The sequence below is a fragment of the Macaca nemestrina genome, chromosome 1 (genome assembly GCF_043159975.1).
Source record: "Macaca nemestrina isolate mMacNem1 chromosome 1, mMacNem.hap1, whole genome shotgun sequence".
NCBI lineage: Eukaryota > Metazoa > Chordata > Mammalia > Primates > Cercopithecidae > Macaca > Macaca nemestrina.
Genome location: NC_092125.1, coordinates 30,586,225 through 30,609,538, shown reverse-complemented (window position 1 = coordinate 30,609,538; position 23,314 = coordinate 30,586,225). Strand labels below are relative to the sequence as shown.

At 37.7% G+C, this 23,314-nt stretch overlaps 1 protein-coding gene across 5 annotated transcripts in view; it reads right to left on the bottom strand.

The window, feature by feature from the left end:
- LOC105484432 (uncharacterized) overlaps nucleotides 1-22,936 on the bottom strand; it is a 334,675-nt gene extending 311,739 nt beyond the window's left edge. For all 5 annotated transcript variants that reach the window (XM_071075681.1, XM_071075702.1, XM_071075682.1 and 2 more), the window contains exons 1-3: nucleotides 22,595-22,936; nucleotides 4,971-5,099; nucleotides 1,254-1,363 (exon numbers count right to left, since the gene is read on the bottom strand). The gene's annotated coding sequence lies outside the window, so the exon portion shown is untranslated. The remainder of the gene's footprint in view (nucleotides 1-1,253; nucleotides 1,364-4,970; nucleotides 5,100-22,594) is intronic.
- Between the last annotated feature and the right edge of the window lie 378 nt (nucleotides 22,937-23,314).

Genomic DNA, 23,314 nt, shown 5'->3' with positions numbered 1-23,314 from the left:
GTCACTGGTTGAAATTACAGATAATATAATATTTCTAACACTCATTGCAGATATTGTAAGCTACAGAGCTTGTGGATAACCAAGATCCATTTATACTCATCACTACTGAAGTTACATTAATAATTAGACCCACCAGTTAACGTTATTTAATGCTTTAATAAGGAAGCACATATATTACCGTAGCATATATTTGGGATTTTTTACTACTTTGATAACCATATTTCAGTAGAATTGGTTTCCTTGGTAATCCCATGCACTTTGCTTTATACATTTTAAAATATTATTCTGAGAAGAGTTTCATAGGCTTTACCCTATGGCCAAGGGAGTTTACGTAACAGAAGATTAAGAAACCCCATTCTCCAGACCAAATGCTGCATGTTCTCACTTATAAATAGGAGCTAAATGATGTGAACGCACAGACACATAGAATGGAACAACACACACTGGGGCCTATCAGAGAGTAGAGGTTGGGAGGAGGGAGAGGATCAGGAAAAATAACTAAAGGGTACTAGGCTTAATACTTGGGTAATGAAATAATCTATACAACAAACCCCCATGACACAAGTTTACCTATATAATGAACCTTCACATGTACCCCTTAACTTAAAATAAAAGTTTAAAAAATACATTGTATATATGCATAGATATGTACTTAAAAATTTTTTTTAAAGAATCTCCACTCTCTTCTCTGAGAATCAGACAAGTACATGGCTCTTGCACCAGCCTGATGGAAGTGTGGTGACTGTCTTTTGATTGAAGTCTTATCTTCTAGATTTCTAGTTGCTTCTCTGAGCTACTCTAGAACCTTTCAGTGAGTCCTTTTTCTGCTTATATAATCTAGAGTTTATACCTATTAATTGCAACCAAGACTCTCAGCTAGAACAATATTTAATCAGTACTTGTCTATTATGATTTTAATAAATATATTTTATTAAGAAACACAAATAGCTATCACACACTAAATTTCAGAAATATTAAGAGTTTAGTAAGTCTCCCTACTGAATCTATTCTACTCTAATAGATGCTGTCATCTACTTTATAGCAACTACCAAATGACAGGCCTCGTACCTAACAAAAGTTGAAAGGGGGACCTGCCTTGCCTTGAAAATTCAGCCTCCTGTAATCCCAGCACTTGGGGAGGCCAAGGCAGGCAGATCGCTTGAGTCCAGTAGTTCACAGACCAGCCTGGGCAACATTGTGAGACTCTATCTCTACAGAAAATACAAAAATTAGCCGGGCATGGTGGTGCATACCTGTAGTTCCAACTACTCAGGAGGCTGAGGTGGGACGATCGCTTGAGTCTGGGAGGCAGAGGTTGAAGTGAGCTGTGATCACTGTAGCCTGGGCAACAAAGCAAGACTTCCTTTCAAAAAAAGGAAGGAAGGAAGGAAGGAAGGAAGGAAGGAAGGAAGGAAGGAAGGAAGGAAGGAAGGAAGGAAGGAAGGAAGGAAGGAAGGAAGGAAGGAAGGAAAAAGAAGAAAATTCAGTCCTATGAAGTAAGAGCAATTTTTATAACTTATGAAATATAAACTGTCTTGAATATCTCACTAATTATTTAATACATGCTTCTTCACTACTGGGCTTTTCTTATTCTCTCCAATTGCACAAATGACTTACCAAGGCAACAGGTAGTGATGATGACTCAGTGATACAGAATTTGACAATAATTCTATTTGCACTTTCTTGGACCCAGAGGGATTTAATTATGGAGGAAAGAAAGACAGTCTCCTCAATTAGAGGACAATGGCACTCTTATGATTTGGATGCCCAAGAGCAAAGTTAAATGGAGATTCTAGGGCAGACATGCAAATGGGCTTCATCTCACTTATCTACTGTGATCTGACAGTAGTGGCTGTCAGGAGCATGGTGACGGGAAGTATCTTGAGGCTACATCCTGGCTAAGCAAGAAAAACATAAGACAATTAACAATGCTTGTCAAAGGCGCAGAAGTGGTGACAAGATCCCATCTTGGATCTACACGTTATCATGAAAAAATTAACCAAATGGGACCACGAAGGAGAGTTAGATTACAAGAAACCCCTTATTCTGTATATTGGCCGACTATTTACAGCCTCAATTTTGATTCTCAATAGGCCTGCTGAGATTTCTTAGGGCCTGGATGAATAGTCCAATATCACAAGCCATTAACAGACACAAAAATTAAACATGTAATACTAGCAAGTGATCCTCTTGGAAATTTCCCCATCAGGTACCGGCTGACCAAATGTAAACTTATTTAAGTATGTTTGTAGATCTTGAACTCTTTAGCCACCAACATCACTTTAAATGATGAGTAAAAATAGATAAGTACTTCAAACATTGGCAAATACTCAAAGGTTCAAAACCAAATGCTTCTTCCTGGTTTACCTTGTTTAAAAAGACGACACAAACTACTCCTAAAAACTAGTGACTGGCTACATTGGTAAACATTCTGGTACTGGTGGCCTCTGGTGTTTCTTCTTTCTAGTCATATTGTCCTTTTGAGCAAGGGTCACTCTTACTCCTCAGAGGAAAGTCAACATGACTCACTTTCAGAAACTGAAAGTACACCATGTCCACATAAGCAGTGCTGCTTACTGTATAACCACAAAACCACATCAGAATAAGTCAGCTGCTCAGGAAGGAGAGGAAGGAATGAGCTGAACAAACTCACCCCCATTCCAGACGGGGAGCCTTTAAGAGTATCCACAGACCTCTTTGTTAAGCAGAGACTTAGATCAGAGGAGAAATGTCAGTGGTGGGCAGTGTAAGCAGGGTCCCTGGCTTCAGGTTACTGAATACACTGAAACAAGAGCCCTCTCAAGGCCCCACTGTAAAGCCCTGAGGTTTTGGCTTCATCATCTCTTTCCCTTCCTTTGGTACTTTCTTTCCCTAGTTTTCATCTCTCTCTGAACATCAGGTGCTCTCTTGCCAAACCTTGTGTTAAGTGATTTTGGACAGAGTTTAAGGAAGTGGAACTTTTCTCTGTGTTGGATATTGTTGGGATCCCATGACTGGGTATCTTAATAATTCTTACCTAGAAGGTGTGAAGTATAAAACAAGACTGACTAAAGCATTTCTTGGTAAAGCAGAGCAATCACTTATATCAATAAGGATAGGGGCACACTGGGCATTTTTGTGGTCACTTTTAGACAATGCTCTTGGTTTCATCTGTGCTCAGACAGAATTATAGAGTGGATTTTTTTTCCCCCTATTGTGATCACAGAGTGCCTTTTCTGATGTTGGCATTCTATGAAATTGTTTCTATTCAACACAAGAACACAGGCCTAGCCATGAGTGCAGCACTAGCTTTAGCAATATCAAGGTCTAGCCTGTTCTCCATTCTTTCCTTGGGACAATTCACTCTTCCAAGTGACATAAACTAATCAGAAGAATTAATATCAGTTAGCAAGAGTTAATATTTTGTCATTAAGGGGCTGGAGGGGTGTCCTGTACCTGCATTATAATAGTGACCTTTTAGAGAAAAGGCTGACCCCAGATAAACCATAATAGTGAAACTGGGTGGAAGAAAATAGATTCAGGAATTCTCCAATTAAATCGTATAGGTAACCAACTCCTCTGCCACCCTATGAGCTGATCCTACATTTCATACCCACATTTGAACTTGCAGGTAATCAAACTAAATGAAGTCCATTCATGTTACCCTACCACTCAGGCTTTTGGGATAGTTTGCCATCCACACTTCTAGAAGTCTCTCCTTTCACACAGAATCTCCTTTCATCTGGAAGACTGGTCTCTTCTTGTTTTTCTAGTTTCTAAATGAATTCATATTGGAGCTTAACTTGCCAACCCTAATGAGTTGCTTTCAGAATCATCGCAACTGTTCTCAACAAGCCACCCTTTTTTGCTTGACTTCCCACTATTTTGGAGAGTGATTGTGAATCCTTGTGACTTCTCTTCACAGCACTCTTCTGCCACCTGTTGAAAGCTCGTAACACACAAGACACTAGAGTTGCCATTCACTTTCAAATTCTACACACCCGACACCAACACTAAGAAAACAGACACACTCACAGATGTCAGTCCATAAATACCTTGTAGGCATCTGATGCTCCCAGAAGAGGCCTGGCCCTAGGATTTCTGGGATGAGGCCCTAGGATTTCTGGGATGAGGCCCTCACCCATCTATTCTTCTTCCGCCTCTCTGAAACCCTAGCACTATAGGAAGGAAATAGCTGATTGAGAAGGATCCAGTTCTTTGCTAAGAGTTCACATTGAGACTGGAAAGGAAATGAGAATAAAAAGTATCTGGACTTCTGAAGGGGCCACAGTCAGCCCTGTGGGATAAGTGAAGCTGGAATTCCTGAGGACATCTTGCTGGTTCTCACCATCTTGTCTACAGTTGGTCTTAACAAATAAATCTGATGTCAACATTTATATCAAAGAAACAATAAATAAATACCTATCTGTTTACCTCCTGTTTATATTAGGCCAGACATTTTACTTAATCTTCAGAATAGCTCTATGAGATAATATATGTAATTGTGTAAATCTATGGGGTACAATGTGATGTTTTCTTCTATGTATACATTGTAGAAAGACTCAATCAAGCTAATTAAAATATCAATTGCTTCACCAACTTATCCTTTTTTGTAATGAGAACATTAAAAATCTATTCTTTTAGTAATTTTGAAATATATAATAACATATTATAAGCTATGGTCATCATGCAGTGTAATAGAACACTAAAATATATTCCTCTAATCTAACTGAATATTTAGACCCTTTGATCAACATCTTCCCTTTCCCCACACCTCCCAGAGATATGTGAACACTCCCACTTCACAGAAGGAAAACTCAGGCATGGAGAGGCTAGGCAATGTGTCCAAAGTGACATCTCTGCTTAGCGGAAGAGTTGAGGCTGAACCTCAGAGAGACACGCCCTTGCAACTGCTGTACTTTTCTGACTTTTGCGATGCCACCTGGAGTACTGATCACTGGAGGAGAGAAAGAGGGAAAGAAACATCCTACCTCCTTCCTGAGTCGACATTCTGTGCCTCTTGGTACTGCATTTCTCAGGCACCCTAGTGCCCTTGGACCAGATTCCCAGCTTCCATGGCCTTAAGGAATGTGGAGTACTATTCATCCTTTTTCTTTGTCCTGGATAGTTGTAATAAGGAATCAGCAAGAGAAACTCAAAATCTAAATTCTCCTTCAGATCTAACTATTAAAAAATAAGAAACAAGTAAACAATTAATAAAGTATGTATGTAGACGTGTAAATAGAATAATAATATTTTAAATGTAACCTAAATGTTTGAGGGAAATTTTAAATAGATTTAAAAAGAAAATTAACCTTTAAAATCAAAATAATTTCTGAATATTTTCTGCACATCAATGAACATTTAGGGTCATGCTCAAACTGATGTATCTGAGATGTAAGAAGGACACCAGAAATGGAGTGCTTGAAACCCAGCCACCTGCCCTGACTGGCCAGCCTGGTAGCTCCTTCCTGGAGGAGAGATCAGGAGGGCTCACTGGCATGGAGAAAGGCTGATAAGTGTCACTCTCTTAAGGGAATCGCTGTACATAAGGAATGGGGAATGAAGGGGGCGGGGAAAGGAGGGACACTTTGGTCTGGATCTCATCCATGGCAGAGACCTTGAAAGGAGCTCATAGATGACTCTCTGGAATAGAGACCATGAAGTGATGATGGTTCAAGAGCCAACTCTAAGCCCATAGATGTGTTTTGACTGACTCACTCAGTGCTCTGTAAACTGTGAATTAGTGCCAGCATTTACAAATCAGGAAATTTCATATCAGTTTGTATTTTTGATTTGTCATGAGAAATGGAAGATCTGGTAACACTGGGCCCACATCCCCACATGAGAACAAACTGAGTCCATCCAGGCCCTTCGGAGGGTCAAGTGACTACTACAAGCAGGCTACAGTAGTCACTCAGCTTCTGTCTGCGAACCTAGAAGCAATTGAGTCTTTGGCTTTTGATCCAGCAGTGGCTGGCCACCCCACCAACAAAGAACAGTGTACTGCAGCTAAAATCTGCCCAACCACCTAGTTCTCAGCCTGCAGACAGGGCCATGACCTCATGAATGTAGAGGCTATGGACTCTCACCCCGTTATGTCCGTAATTTAGTTATATGGCATATATGTCCATAATTTGGTTAATCTTTCTGTACTTGTCAACTTGTGAATTGTTAAAGGCCAGAAATTGACTCTTATTTTTCTTTGGACCCCATCCTCCTCCCCACTTTCACCCCTCTCAGTTCCTAATAAAGGGCCTTGCCCATAGTAGACTGTCAATAAGTGTTCAATACATTTTTTTAAAAAAATCACTGAGTGGGCACTGTCTTCTACTGCCATCTGCTGACCATAAAGTAGAATCATGCCTAAAGACTGACACACCTATAGGAACCACATGTTCCTTGCCCATCCATCTATTCATTTTCTTTCCTCCTTCCTTTATTTTTTTCATATTCTTATTTTGTCATTCCTTTGTTCATTCATCCTTTCACTCAATATGTAAGTTTTTCTCATCACCTAGGTGACAGGCGCTGTGAGTTATGAAGAATCAATACAAACGTGCATAGATACAGAGAACTCCCATTGCTAGCCAAGATAGAACAAGTCCACTACAGTCACTATCTCTCACATACTACAACTGAAAATTGTGAACAAAACATAAACTGTAACTAGTTGAGAGCTCTAAAAAATTAAGAATGCAAGCAGATTAGGAAGGAGAAGCTAAACTTGAAGAAAAATCCATTCACAGGTGAATTTCCTTAGTATTTTTCTTCTTTTGTTTTCTCACTTTGACTCAAGAGTGGTTCCATCATGGAACCAAGCAGTAAAAGCTCTAAGAGTATTTCTGATCAGAGGGCCCAGAAAAGAGGTCCCCATAAAAAGAGGACTGGGAAAAATGGGAAGGGTAGAAAATTCCCATCAGTTTTTCTATTTTTCCCCAGTTCTACACCAAGGGCAGCCCAGCCATGAACCTAAAATATGGTGGCAACAATGGCTCCAGTACCTAACACCTTGAGGGAAAACCAGATTTCGGGCCAGAGGAACTAGAAAGAAACCAAAAGGAAATCCTGTAGTACAAAAAGCGTAGATGAATCACTTTTATTTTTATCTTCCTCTCTCTTTTCTCTACCACTTTGCCCTGAAGGCAGCCCCAATCATGGGGAATTATGGGTATTATGGTCACTATAGTTTCAAGTTAAATCTTATCTTTCTAGTGACCACATAACTAGGAAAAAAAGCCATTGGAAGTCAGAGAGTTTGGGGGAAGGAAATACTTGAGAGGAAAGAGATGGAGAAGGAAATCTTCTAATTTTGTGGCTAAAGACATACTGGAGTTATCTCTGAGTAGCACATGTACAGACAGACCCAAAGCAGCACAGCAAAGGCCTTGAAAATGTAACTAACATTGGAACCAGCATCCAGAAAGGTGAGCTAAAACTTGCAGCCTGAACCTAACAAAATTGAGTATCTACAAAAGCAAAATAACAACAATCAAAAAATAACCTTCCCCAGAGGACTTTCTTAGGACCTACGGTCTTCCCATATAATACTCAAATTGTCAATAAAATCCAAAATTATTTGACAAACATAGCACCAAAAACATCTAACCACTCATAAGGGAAAACAAAATCAACAGGTATCAATCCTGAGATGACCCAGATATGAGAATCAGACAAAGAATTTAGAGCAGCTACTATAATTGTGCTTCTAGAAGGAACCACTTTTGAAATGGATATAACAATAGAAGTGCTGCAGAAAAGGCTTTTGACAAAATTCAACAGCCCTTCATGCTAAAAACGCTCAATAAATTCGGTATTGATGGAACGTACCTCAAAATAATAAGAGCTATTTATGACAAACCCACAGCCAATATCATACTGAATGGGCAAAAACTGGAAACATTCCCTTTGAAAACTGGCACAAGACAGGGATGCCCTCTCTCACCACTCCTATTCAACATAGTGTTGGAAGTTCTGGCTAGGGCAATCAGGCAAGAGAAAGAAATCAAGGGTATTCAGTTAGGAAAAGAAGAAGTCAAATTGTCCCTCTTTGAAGATGACATGATTGTATATTTAGAAAACCCCATTGTCTCAGCCCAAAATCTCCTCAAGATGATAAGCAACTTCAGCAAAGTCTCAGGATACAAAATTAATGTGCAAAAATCACAAGCATTCTTATACACCAGTAACAGACAAACAGAGAGCCAAATCAGGAATGAACTTCCATTCACAATTGCTTCAAAGAGAATCAAATACCTAGGAATCCAACTGACAAGGGATGTAAAGGACCTCTTCAAGGAGAACTACAAACCACTGCTCAGTGAAATAAAAGAGGACACAAACAAATGGAAGAACATACCATGCTCATGGATAGGAAGAATCAATATCGTGAAAATGGCCATACTGCCCAAGGTAATTTATAGATTCAATGCCATCCCCATCAAGCTACCAATGAGTTTCTTCACAGAATTGGAAAAAACTGCTTTAAAGTTCATATGGAACCCAAAAAGAGCCCGCATCTCCAAGACAATCCTAAGTCAAAAGAAGAAAGCTGGAGGCATCACGCTACCTGACTTCAAACTATACTACAAGGCTACAGTAACCAAAACAGCATGGTACTGGTACCAAAACAGAGATATAGACCAATGGAACAGAACAGAGTCCTCAGAAATAATACCACACATCTACAGCCATGTGATCTTTGACAAACCTGAGAGAAACAAGAAATGGGGAAAGGATTCCCTATTTAATAAATGGTGCTGGGAAAATTGGCTAGTCATAAGTAGAAAGCTGAAACTGGATCCTTTCCTTACTCCTTATACGAAAATTAATTCAAGATGGATTAGAGACTTAAATGTTAGACCTAATACCATAAAAATCCTAGAGGAAAACCTAGGTAGTACCATTCAGGACATAGGCATGGGCAAAGACTTCATGTCTAAAACACCAAAAGCAATGGCAGCAAAAGCCAAAATTGACAAATGGGATCTCATTAAACTAAAGAGCTTCTGCACAGCAAAAGAAACTACCATCAGAGTGAACAGGCAACCTACAGAATGGGAGAAAATTTTTGCAATCTACTCATCTGACAAAGGGCTAATATCCAGAACCTACAAAGAACTCAAACAAATTTACAAGAAAAAAACAAACAACCCCATCAAAAAGTGGGCAAAGGATATGAACAGACATTTCTCAAAAGAAGACATTCATACAGGCAACAGACACATGAAAAAATGCTCATTATCACTGGCCATCAGAGAAATGCAAATCAAAACCACAATGAGATACCATCTCACACCAGTTAGAATGGCGATCATTAAAAAGTCAGGAAACAACAGGTGCTGGAGAGGATGTGGAGAAATAGGAACACTTTTACACTGTTGGGTGGGATTGTAAACTAGTTCAACCATTATGGAAAACAGTATGGCGATTCCTCAAGGATCTAGAACTAGATGTACCATATGACCCAGCCATCCCATTACTGGGTATATACCCAAAGGATTATAAATTATGCTGCTATAAAGACACATGCACACGTATGTTTATTGCGGCACTATTCACAATAGCAAAGACTTGGAATCAACCCAAATGTCAATCAGTGACAGATTGGATTAAGAAAAGGTGGCACATATACACCATGGAATACTATGCAGCCATCAAAAAGGATGAGTTTGTGTCCTTTGTAGGGACATGGATGCAGCTGGAAACCATCATTCTTAGCAAACTATCACAAGAACAGAAAACCAAACACCGCATGTTCTCACTCATAGGTGGGAACTGAACAATGAGATCACTTGGACTCGGGAAGGGGAACATCACACACCGGGGCCTATCATGGGGAGGGGGGAGGGGGGAGGGATTGCATTGGGAGTTATACCTGATGTAAATGACGAGTTGATGGGTGCTGATGAGTTGATGGGTGCAGCACACCAACATGGCACAAGTATACATATGTAACAAACCTGCACGTTATGCACATGTACCCTAGAACTTAAAGTATAATAATAATAAATAAATTTAAAAACAAAAAAAAACTATAGAAGTGCTCAGTAGAGAAGCAGTAGCTACAAACACAGAACCAAATGGTGATTTTAGAACTAAAAAATATAATATCTGAAATATAAAATTTACTGGATGGACTCAAGGGAGATGACAGAAGAGTCAACAAGCAAGTATAGATCAATAAAAATTATTCAATCTGAAGAATTCAGAGGGAAAATATTTAAAATATTCAAAAGTCTAATATTCATATCACTGAAATCCCAGAAAAAGATGAGTGAGAGATTGGCACAGAAAAAAAATTTGAAGAAATAATGGCTTAAAAGATATAAATCATAAAATGAAAACCATAACATGTAGGGAGCAGGAAAAGTGTAGTTTTTCTATGCAATGGAATTTAAGGAGTTATCAGCTTAAAACATATCCTTATACCTATAAAACATTACATATACACATCATGGTGACCACAAAACAAAAACCTACAGTAGATATATAACAGACAAAGAAAAAAATCAAAGCATACCACTACAATAAATCATCAAATCACAAAAGAAGACTCAAAATAAGCCAAAAAAAAGAAAAAAGAAAGAAGAAAAGAAAGAAAGAAAGAAAGAAAGAAAGAAAGAAAGAAAGAAAGAAAGAAAGAAAGAAAGAAAGAAAGAGAAAGAAAGAAAGAAAGAAAGAAAGAAAGAAAAAGAAAGAAAGGAAGGAAGGAAGGAAGGAAGGAAGGAAGGAAGGAAGGAAGGAAGGAAGGAAGGAAGGAAGGAAGGAAGGAAGGATCTAACAAAATGGCAATAAGAAGTTCTTACCTATTGACTATTACCTTGAAAGTAAATAGATTAAATTCTCTAACCAAAATAGAGTGGTTGAATGGGGTGTGTTTGTTTGTTTGTTTGTTTTTGAAATGGAGTCTCACTCTGTCACCCAGCCTGGAGGGCAGTGGCACAATCTCAGCTCACTGCAACCTCTGCCTCCCAGGTTCGTGTGATTCTCCTGCCTCAGGCTTCCAAATAGCTGGGACTACAGGTGCACACTACCACACCTGGCTAATTTTTTGTATTTTTAGTACAGACACATTTCCCCATGTTGGTCAAGCTGGTCTCAAGCTCCTGACCTCAAGTGATCTGCATGCCTCAGCTTCTCAAAGTGCTGAGATTACAGGGATGAGCCATCCTGAATGGATTTTTTAAAAACCTAACTATATGCTGTTTACAAGGTACTCACTTCAGCTTCAAGGACATGTATAGACTGAAAGCAAAGGGATGGAAAAATATATTCCATGAAAATGGAAAGGAAAATACAGCAAACGTAGCTATACTTATGTCAAAATAGACTTTAAGTTAAAACTGTAAAAAGAAACCAAGAAGGCAATTTTTAATGACAAAGGAATCAATACATTAAGAAAATATTAACAATTATAAATATATACGCACCCAACATCAGAGTGCCTAAATACATAAAACGCATACTAATAGATCTGAAGGGAGGAATAGACAGTAAAATAATAATAGTGGAGGACTTCAATACCTCACTTTCAACAATTGATAGATCATTCATATAATCAATGAGGAAATATTGGACTTATACTACACTTTAGATCAAATGGACCTAACAGATATATACAAAACACTCTCTCCAACAGAAGCATGTACACATTTGTCTTGAGTTCACGTGAAACGTTCTCTGGGATAGATCATATGTTGGCAACGAAAGAAGTAATTAAATATGTTAGAAAATTGAAATCATACCAAGTATCTTTTCTGATCACAATGGTATGAAAATAGAAATTAATAACAAGAAATTTAAAAATATGTGGAATTTAAATAATGTATTCCTGAACAACTAATGGGTGAAAAAAGAAATCAAAGGGGAAATTTTAAAATATCTTGAGACAAGCACAAATGGAAACAAACATACTAAAACTTATGGGATGCAGCAAAAGCAGTTGTAAGAGGGAAGTTCATGGCAGTCAATGCCTACATTAAAAAGAAAGAACTCAAGTAAACAACTTAATGTTACACTTCAAGGAACTAGAAAGAGAAGACCAAAGTAAGCCCAAAGGTGGTAGAAGAAAGAACCAAGCAGAAATAAGTTAAATAGAGACTAGAAAGCAATATAAAAGATCAATAAAACTAAAAGGTTTTTTTTGAGAAGATTTTAAAAATTCAGCTAGACTAAGAAAAAAGAAACAAAAGTAAAAAAAAAAAAAAAGTAATGAAAGAAGAGCCATTATGACAAATACGACAGAAATACAAAAGATTGTAAGAGACTACAAGAAACAATTATACACCAAAAAACTGAATAGTATAGAAGAAATGGATAAATCCTAAATATGTATGTGTGTGTACATATATATACACACATATATATGTACATAACCTATCAAGTCTGAATCAAACAGAAATAGAAAATCTGAACATATCAATGATGAGTAATGAGATTAAACCAGGAATAAAAAATCTCCCATCGAAGAAAAGCCCAATAATAGACGGCTTCACTGGTGAATTCTATTAAGCATTGAAAGAGGAATGAATACCAATCATTCTCAAGCTCTCCCAAAAAAATCAAACAGGAGGGAAAACTTACAAATGGATTTTTATAAGGCTAGTACTATCCTGATGCCAAAGTCAGACAAAGACACTATAAGAAAAGATTACAAGTCAATATTCCTGATGAACGTAAATGCAAAAATCCTCTAACAGAACAGCTACAGATTGAATTAAACAGCACATTAAAAAAATCCTACACTATAATCAAATGAGATTTATATCTATGATGCAAGGATGGTTCAACATATGTAACTCACTAAATGTGATGCACCACAATAACAAAATGAAGGATTAAAAGTGTATGATCATCTCAATAGATGCAGAAAAAGCATTTGAAAAAAAAAAATCAGTATGCTTCTATGACAAAAACTCCCAACAAATTGCGTTTAGCAATAACGTACTTCCACACAATAAGGTCATATATCACAAGTCTACAGCTAACATTTATTCAATAGTGAAAAGTTGGGAGCCTTTCCTCTGGGATCAGGAACAAGATGAGGGTGCCAACTCCCACCACTTATATTCAACATTGCACTGGAAGTCCTAGCCAGAGAAATTAGGAAAGAAAAAGAAATAAAAGCTATCCAAATTAGAAAAGAAGAAATAAAATTTTCTCTCTTTGCAGATGACATGGCCATATATAGAAAACTTTAAAGACTCCAAACACAAAAAAACTGTTAGAACTAACAAGTGAATTCACTAAAGTTACAAAACAGAAAATCAACATACAAAAATAAGTTGCATTTTTATACATTAACAATTAACTATTCAAAAAAGAAATTAATAAAGCAATTCAATTTACGATAGCATCAAAAAGAAGAAAATACTTAGGAATAAATTTAACCAAGAAGATGAAAGATCTGTATACTGAAAACTTTAAAACATTAGTGAAAGAAGTAGAAGAAAAAGAAACCACAAATAAATGGAAAGATATCTTGTGTTTATGGATTATAGAATCAATATCAAAATGTTCATACTACCCAAAGTGATCTACAGATTCAATGTAATCTTCCACCAGCAAAAAGATTATGACTTGCTGAAGGCATGGTATACCTGTAATATAAAGCATGGTGAAGAATGGTAAATAGAGAAATAAAAACCAGAGGGAAGAAATTATAAAATAATAAAAATGACAAACCATCAATGTACACTAATAAAAAGAATGCAAGAATGGCTATATTGTTATCAAAGCAGGCTTCAGAACAAGGAACATTACCGGGGAGAAAGAGAACAAACACACCAAGAACACAACAAAACAATCCAGGTATGTAAGTGCAAAACCATAGAGCTTCAAAATACATGACTCGAAAACTGATGCAACTAAAGGAAGAATGGACAAATCTACAATTATACTTGGAGACATCAAAGCACCTCTTGATAATTAATAGAAGTAGAAAATCAGCAAGAATTAAGAAGACCTGAACAACCAGAAAAGTGAACATTTTATAGCTGCTCAGTCCCTTCTTTGTCTTTTGAGACAAAAAAAAATATTCTAGAAAAGATAAAAATGGATTTATTTTATGAACAACCATATTTGACCCAAGTTCCATGAACACTATTCTTCATCAACTAAATACTGGTTGGAAAGGACTTATCTTTTATACAAAGTAACAGAAGTTATAATTCAATCTCTAGGTCATTTGTATGGCAGAAATATTACATATAGTTACTATTATCTACGAAGTAATGTTATTTTGACATTATGACAAATCGTGTCAGAAACGCCCAAAGTACCTTCTCTTAGCTTTTTCCTGGGAGCTTAATTTTGTTTTTTCTTAGTTACGTCTAGATTTAACCATTGCTTCTGCCAATTCAGTTTCTAGGTTCTGATGTTATCAGTTGTGTATAATAGACTGTGAAATGTAGTGATCTGATAGTTTACTAGTGTATTTAAAGGACAGAAATGTATTACCAAATATGACTTTTCAAGATCTTTCATATTTCAAATATTGTATCAATATGCTTTATTTTTAATTCTCCAATTTACGATAATTTGTTTTTGTTGTTTGTGGTATGCAAAGATATGTACAGAGCCTTTCAAATAAAGTGACTCTGAACAAAAAAAAAGAAGATCTGAATGCTATCTGTCAACTTGACCTAATTAATATTTATGAAGTATTCTGACCAACAATAAGAGAATATACATTCTTTTCAAGTGAGTGTGGAACATTCACCAAGGTAGACCAGAGATTAGCGAACTATAACCTGTGGACAAAATTTCACCCACCATTTATTTTTGTAAATTAGTCTTATTGAGACACAACCATGCCAATTTGTTTGTGTATTGTCTGTGGCTATTTTTGTGTCACAAAGGCAGAGATGAATAGTGCAAGAGAGACCATATGGCCCTAAAACCAAAAGTATTTACTACTGACCCTTTACAGAAAAAGTTACCTACCGATCTTCTGGACCATAAACAAACTATAGCCAATTTAAAACAACAGAAAGCACAGACTTTATTCTTTGACCTTAAGAGAATTAAATTAGAAATTAATAATGAGGGCATTTGGAAAATTCCAAACATTTTGGAAATTAAGTAACACCCTTCTAAGCAACCCATTGATCAAAAAGGAAGTCTCAAGAGAATTCAGAAAATTTTCTAAATTACCTAAATATTAAAATACAGGGCCAGACACGGTGGTTCCCACCTGTAATCCCAGCACTTTGGGGGGCCAAGGCGGGTGCTTCACTTGAGGCCAGGAGTTCAAGACCAGACTGGCCAACATGGTGAAAACCCATCTCTACTAAAAATACAAAAAATTAGGGGAGTGGTGGCACACACATGTAGTCCTAGCTACTGAGACATGAGACATGAGAATCACTTGAACCCAGGAGGCGGAGGTTGCAGTGACCCGAGATTGCGCCACTGCACTCCAGCCTAGGTAACAGAGCAAGACTCTGTCTCAAAAAATAACTACATAAATAAATAATGTTGGGGTCCGTGCCAGGGGTGGTGGAGAATGAAAGAACACACAAAAGACAAAGACACACAGAGAACATGGCAGCCACACTCAGAGCCTCCGCCTCACTTTATTTATACTCCATAAACCCCACGTCAGCAGAAAGAATACAATGCAAAACAAACTTTCTTTTCCCACATGTAACCTTCTACTCAGTTCCTTGTTTCTATGCTCTTCCTTATCTGCCCGCCTTCTTGGCGCCTACGGGAGTTCATTAAAAGTTCAATTGGAGATACTGTCCTTGAGCCCTATCTATTCTCAGCATACTGTTTTCAAAGGCCCCTGCATTTCCCCCTTTTTGTTTTTGTTTTGCCTCAATCCTAAAAAGGTAGCCCATATTTGTTCCTGTGTTTTCTTTTGTTTTTGGAGGCGACGGAGGGAGCATCGAATCACCAAAAGAAGTAGACTCAATCCAAGTGCCCAAAGCAATATACTTCCAGAGATTGTAGAAATCCATGTTTTCATCTGGGTCCATGGGTTAAAGGCAGCAAGGCGCTGACCCAGCTCTGCAGGGTTACGGTTCCAGACAACACATGTAATTGTTGTCAAAATGCTTTGGAAATGTTCTGAATGAGCTCTTGGATGTCCAAACTAATATTTTTATGGCCTACTAATAATTTTCAGATTACAGTCCAATTTTGAGAGATGTTAAAAGGTACAGGCGTTACACAAAATTGAGTGGAGTTCCAATCACATTGTAATGTCATCCGAGTACTGAGTACAGTGAGCTGATCTCCAAGCCATGTCAATGCTTGCTCCATGTTGTCCAATCTTTCAGCAAGTTGAGAGTCAATGTTTCGTTGTTGAAGCCATAACCGGTGAGATTGTTCGTGCCATTGCTGCATAAATTCAGCATTTTGTATGCTTTGATGAAGAGCGAGTCCTGCTACAGTCGCAGTGGAGGTGATGGCAACAAGACTCATCACCGAGGCAATTATAAGTCCAAGGGCACAGCGGGTTCACTGAAGAGAAGTCCAAATATAAGTTTCAAGAGGTGATGGCCCCCACAGTCGCGTAAGGTTAACAGGTAGCCAAATTTCCTTACGAGCCCTGAGGATATAATTATCCCCAGTAAAGTTGTGCCACCAGGAATGATTGAGGCAAGACAAAAATGTACACATATCTGTACAATTAACAATCCCCGTATCATTATCCCATGTCAAATTCCCTGCTAATAATAGGTAGGGCTTACGGACACAAGCAATAATATATCAGGAGGTATTTCGATATAACTGAATATGAAAGGAGTTAGTTGGGTTAGAAAGATTAAGGGACATATTCCCCACAAAAGTGCTAATGGCATCACCTGCAGCTAACAACTTCCAAAGATGACTCTGTACCTCAGGCCTCCTTCACGCCATACCAAGTTTTCATTACTGTTAGTGGCAATACTTTTATTTACCCAGTGTCATTTCAAAGGTATGTGACTAAATTTTATTTGAAAATCACCGTGCACACTCCAATCAGTTATTTACATTCCATTGTATTCTAATAAAATCTGGGGTTTAGTTCCCTGACATTGTTGTCACTCCAGCACCTTAATATTAGGAGAAACCTCTGGAATAGGACAAAAAGGTAAAGAACTAGGAATAGTTTCATTACTATATACAGTATGATTATACTGAAAGCTTCTAGTTACAATAATAACAGTATTAGCAGCCACATGACTATGATTATAACGAACAGCCCAGGCTTCATGCGATTTTCAGAGACAATGAGAACTATTTCCCATACATATTGGAACTCCTTCCACTCCAAATTGATATGTGTTGTTTATAATTCCCATTTCCCGTTCTATATTATCCTTGTCTATATAGGGGGACGGCATTCAAGTAGTGTCATTGGTGAAAACCTTAATTTCCGCCTCACCCCAGGTGACTCCCTGATACAAGGGCAGAAAGGGAATATAAGTCCAATATTCATACAAAGCCTCACTAAGAGAAATAAGTCCCCCACCAAGGCACATCCAACAAAGGAAGAAATGCATGCTGAATCCAGTTTTCTTTTCAACAGGGTTTCAATCATCTTGTAGGAAACCACTCAGGTCCGCTCCCTGTAAGGACAAGAGCATAGCCCCGTCCCTGTTTTAGAACTTGCCCTTGAACATACTTACCTGCTTCATTAGGATACCAAACCTTTAAACTGTCAGCACGGACTATCACCGAGGGAGGTGAGGAAAGATGGGTTACGGCAGCGGAATCTTGCAATTGTCTCCATTGATTCAAAAAAATTAAGGTAAAAAGAACCTTCAAAATCTGGTTTCAAAATCTGGTTTCTGGGGGGCTCATTTTCCCCTTTTTGTTTTGTTTTACTAGTTAAGTTTTTAAAGTTAAATTTGCGCGCTCAATGATGGCTTGACCTTGACTGTTGCCCGGGATACCGATGATATGTTGAATAATGTACTGCTGTAAGAAAACTTGTAATTTACGAGAGACATAGGCAGGGGCATTATTAGTTTTAAGTATAAGAGGAATGCCCATGATGGCGAAACAAGCTAAGAGATGTGTAATAACAGAATCAGCTTTCTCAGATGGCAACAGAGTGGCCCATTGAAAATGAGAAAATGTATCAATGGCATGATGAACATACTTTAATTGTCCAAAAGAAGGGACATCTCATGGATTAACCCCAGGATGGAAGGATGGAATGCTCAAAGGAGCACAGGAAGGACAAGCTCAAATAAGAGAACGAGCTTGTTTATAAGTTAAATGAAATCGTCATTGAAGGCCAGAACTATTAGTGTGATGTAGAGTATATTTTTGTTCTGCAGCATGTAGATGGCCTATTAAAAGCGAATCAATCTTAGTATTACCATGAACTAATGGTCCAGGAAGTTGAGAATGAGAACGAAGATGAGTGATGAATAAAGGAGCTCGACGTTGGCTCAAAGTAGAAGATAACAAGGAAAAGAGTTTTTGAAGAGAAGAAGTAGCACAAAGAGGTAAAGTGGCCTGAGAAATATAAGAAGTAACATAAACAGCGTATTGAGAATCACTAACAATGTTACAACCAGTAGTAGGGAAATCAAGTAAGATCATCAGAACAGCAAACAATTCTCCCTGTTGCACCGAGGGATAAGGATAAACTGTAACTCGAGATTGATGAACACTCCAATATCCAGCCTTATCATTGCTACTAGCATCAGTAAAAAAGGTAGGACCTTGAACAGGAAATACAGAAATTGGTGAGAAAGGCAACACAGAATGTTGCCTAAAAAATGAAAAGATCGGAGACTTAGGATATTGGGTAGAAAATTGTCCAACAAAAGAAGTGCAAGCAACTTACCAAGAATCAGAAGTTGCAAGAAGATAAGTGATCTGACTATGAGTGAATTGAGAGATAATTAAGGAAGGATCTCCTCCCCAAAGTTGTCGACAGTGATGCCGTCCTTTGATGATCAGTTCAGCTAAATGATCGATATAAGTAGCCAAGCGTTTAGATATTTTATTGGACAAAAAGATCCATTTTAGTGGTCGACTAGTTTGATGAATCATTCCTGTGGGAGAAGGTAAAGTAAGAAATAAACAAAAGGAAGGGCCTTTTGAAGTTGCTCTTCAACAAGCTGGAGTTCCTGTAAAGCCAAAGGAGTTAAATGGCGTGAGTTGTCCAAGTGACTGTCTCCTTCTAGAATAGAAAAAAAGATGTTATAACTGATATGTTGGTATTCCTAAAACAGGACGCATCCAATTAATGTCTTCTAGAAGCTTTTGAAAATCATTTAATGTTTTTAAATGATCACGTCGAATTTGAATTTTTGGGGGTCGAATATTTTGTGCCCCCAAGGTATAACCTAAATATTGAATAAGAAAATCCAGTTAAATTTTTTCTGTGGCAATATTAAGTGAGTAGAAAGAAAGCTGTGTTTGTAATGATACAAAAGCATCTTGCTGCTTTTCTCTGGTTTCAACTTTGTGGGATAAGGGCAGGATTAGGAAGACCGGGCTGTAAACTTTCCCTAGGTTGAATGTAAACATTTATAGTTTTAAGACAAGACAAAGACGGGAATTCCATGCAGAAGTATGTGGCTTTAGATTCCTCTCGGCCATTTGTTTTTTGACTTACTCTTTTAAAGTCCTAAGTATTTCTTTAGATAATGGCCACTGTTTCACCTAAAGAGGAGTGGTCGTTTTACACCTTAATTATAAAACTTGAGGCTGGTGAACAGTGGCTATGAGTTTAAAGGATTGTAGCCCATTTTGAACATCATATTTTTGGCAGCTGAGGAAATATGAAGAATGTTTAAAAAAGCACCAAATTATTATGAAAGATTTTGTCCCCAAAGATTAATATTGATAGGAATAATATAAAAAAAACTTGACCTTGTTGACCATTGTATAGGCCACTAATTTAAACAAATAATAGACATATTCACCCCCATATCAATTAACCCTTTAAAAACTATTCCATTAATATGCAATGAACATAAAGGCTTTTGATTAGAAACTAAAGTTTCCCAAAAAACAGTTTTTTCTGTGCTACCAAACCCTCCCTATTGAGAATATGTTCCCCTGCCTCTAGGCATATAAATTGTGAAACTTGTACCATAATAAGAATTTTATTAGTAACATCAAGATCAATGATTTCTGGAATCATCATTAACTTCCGTATAGCACTGTTGTTTTGACCTAACAAAAGTGCTACATGTCCTTTTGGCAAAGGGTCACACACTCTAATAGCTAATTTATATACTCCTCTATTAGGAGACAAGGTATAAGTTTGAGTAATAACTAAGTCAGCAGCGGCGCTCTACTTAGTTGCTGCATAAAGCGAGAAACTGGGGTAAGGTGTGGGATCCTTAAGGAGGACTTGAATTTATTCCTTAATGTTGTAGGCCATTGCTCACTGAATATTGTAGTCGACTTATATTGTAATTGTTGGGGCCCCAAGCCTGTGGGCCCCGGCTCCCATTTCCCAGGAGAGGAGACAGTAAATTTCCACTTTTATCAGTTTTGGAATGACATTTATTTGTCCAATGTCGACCTTTACCACAACATTTGTACACCTCTGAAGGCAGCTTTCTGCCTTGAGGGATAAAAGTGTTCAATTTTTATGACATTCTTTTTTGAAATGTCTAGGTTTACCACACTGAAAGCAAACACCTTGTTTGTTATTTCCTTTTAAGGCTTTAGACAAAGCTCCAGCAAATAATTGAGCATTATAAATAGCCCCTCCAACACTAACACAAGTTTTAATATATTTATCTAAATTGGCCCCATTGGCCTTTAACGATTTTAACAATTTTTAACAGTCAGCATAAGCATTTTTAAAAGACAATGTTTGTAACAAAATTTTTGAAGCAAGGCCAGCACCCAGAATTTTGAAGACAGCATCCTGAAGACGGGCCATGAAATCTGGATATAGTTCATTTGTGCCCTGTAAAATCTTCACAGAGGAAAGGGAACATTTTCCTGTTATCTCTACCTTATTTCAGGCCCTTAAAAACAAAGTCTTGATTTGAGTAAAGGCAACATCATCTAGACCAGCCTGAGCATTAAGAGTAGCATACTGGCCCGTGCCTGTGAGTTGTTCCTCAGTGGTTCCAGGGGGATAACACATAACATTTTTCCTAGCCTGTACATGTGCCTTGTTCATTTACCAGCTGTGCAATTGTAACCACTGAGAACGATCAAGAAAAGCCTTCCCTCAAAGTCTTCCAGTCAATAGGAATTATCAAATTTTCTGATGAAAAAACATCAAGAAGACCAAGGATAAAAGGAGATTGAGGTCCATAGTTAGAAATGGCAGCTTTCATTTCTTTTAAAAATTTAATTTGTAAGGCATTAAATTGGACATTATTGCCACCATTTGAAAACTGAGCATTAGGAGCAAAAGAAGCACAAATAATTGGAAACAGATCCAGCTCCTTAAAAAAATTTTTTTTTAATTAAAAGTATATATAATATATAATAATACTCATATCCCCAAATATAAAGAATCCCAACATATTAATAGGAAAAGGTAAATAACCCAACCAAAAGTAGCAGAACAAAGAAATGACAATAAACCTATATGTCTAACATCATTACTCACTAGGAAATATGTATATTAATACCAAATTGAGAATCATGACATACACAATACAATGGTTAAAATTTAAAAACACAGAAAATATCAAGAGGTAGTTAATGTGTTAAGCAACTCGAATACTCAACTTCTGTTTGGAGTGTAAATTGGTGGAACCTATGCACCCCTATAACATAACAATTTCCTAGCTGGGGTTATTAATACTATATTAATATTAATAGTTAATATTAATGTGCTTATTTATTGACTATTGAAATACTCATAATATTTTAACAAACAATAAGATATACATATACACTGGTTTTGACATATTAAACAGGTGTTTAGTATAAATTTAAAGTATGTCTGATGTGAACAGGGCTTCAACTTTGCCAAACAAAGGTAAAGATAAGGAAGCCGGGGGGTTGGAGGCTCTGGAAAATCCTCTTTTAACAGGGCAGAAGGAAAAGAAACAGGGAAAGCTCGCAAAGGTGAATTAGAAGAATATATCTGTAATATTTGTTGAAGCATTTCCATAATACACTGCATGTCAGAATTTCCCTTAGAAGAAGGAAGAGCTGGCTTTTTCTCTTCTCCCCCTTTTGCTACCCCCCCCCCCCCCAATCCTCTGTTATCCTGGCACAAATGGGCTCCATTTCAGATTTTTTTTTTTTTTTTTTTCCAAATCCTCAGATACCTTTCCTCCTGTGGCTACATTACCACACTCTGAATCAGTCTCAAGTAACTCTAATGTCTGAGTGATAGAGTCACACAAGGTCCACAATCTTAGAGGCATAATATCCCCTAACTGGAGAGCTCTAAGCAGAGCTTTTTCTACCTGTAACCATTCTCTGTGATTCAGCTGCACTTTAGTCTGATACTGAAACCAGTAACAATGTTGTTCAACATGGGCAAACAATCGCTTCAAAGTCTTTTTCTTTTACTTCCACTCCTATAGACAGCAACAGTCCTTGAAACAGCCGTAAATATTCTGAGGCCAGAGAGATGGAATTCCCCATAATGAAAGCTTAAGAAGGTTCCCCTTAACAATATCTGGGCCTTACCCGCCCCTAGGGGTTCCCTTTCTTGTTCTCCCCTACTCACCCGTGCTGACCCTGCTCGCTGCGCCACTTGTTGGGGTCCGTGCCGGGGGTGGTGGAGAATGAAAGAACACACAAAAGACAAAGACACACAGAGAACATGGCAGCCACACTCAGAGCCTCCTCCTCACTTTATTTATACTCCATAAACCCCACGTCAGCAGAAAGAATGCAATGCAAAACAAACTTTCTTTTCCCACATGTAACCTTCTACTCAGTTCCTTGTTTCTATGCTCTTCCTTATCTGCCCGCCTTCTTGGCGCCTACGGGAGTTCATTAAAAGTTCAATTGGAGATACTGTCCTTGAGCCCTATCTATTCTCAGCATACTGTTTTCAAAGGCCCCTGCAAAATAATGTTTCAACTCTGGACAATATCCATTGACTTCCAGCCAAGAAACATGGGGAAAAAAAGAAAAGAATAAAGCTTTTAAGTTTATTTATTTATTTATTTATTTTATTATACTTTAAGTTCTAGGGTACATGTGCACAACATGCAGGTTTGTTACATATGTATACATGTGCCATGTTGGTGTGCTACACCCATTAACTCGTCAGTTACGTTAGGTATATCTCCTAATGCTATCCCTCCCCCACCCCCCCCCATAATAGGACCCGGTGTGTGATGTTCCCCTTCCTGTGTCCAAGTGATCTCATTGCTCAATACCCACCTATGAGTGAGAACATGTGCTATTTGGTTTTCTGTCCTTGTGATAGTTTGCTGAG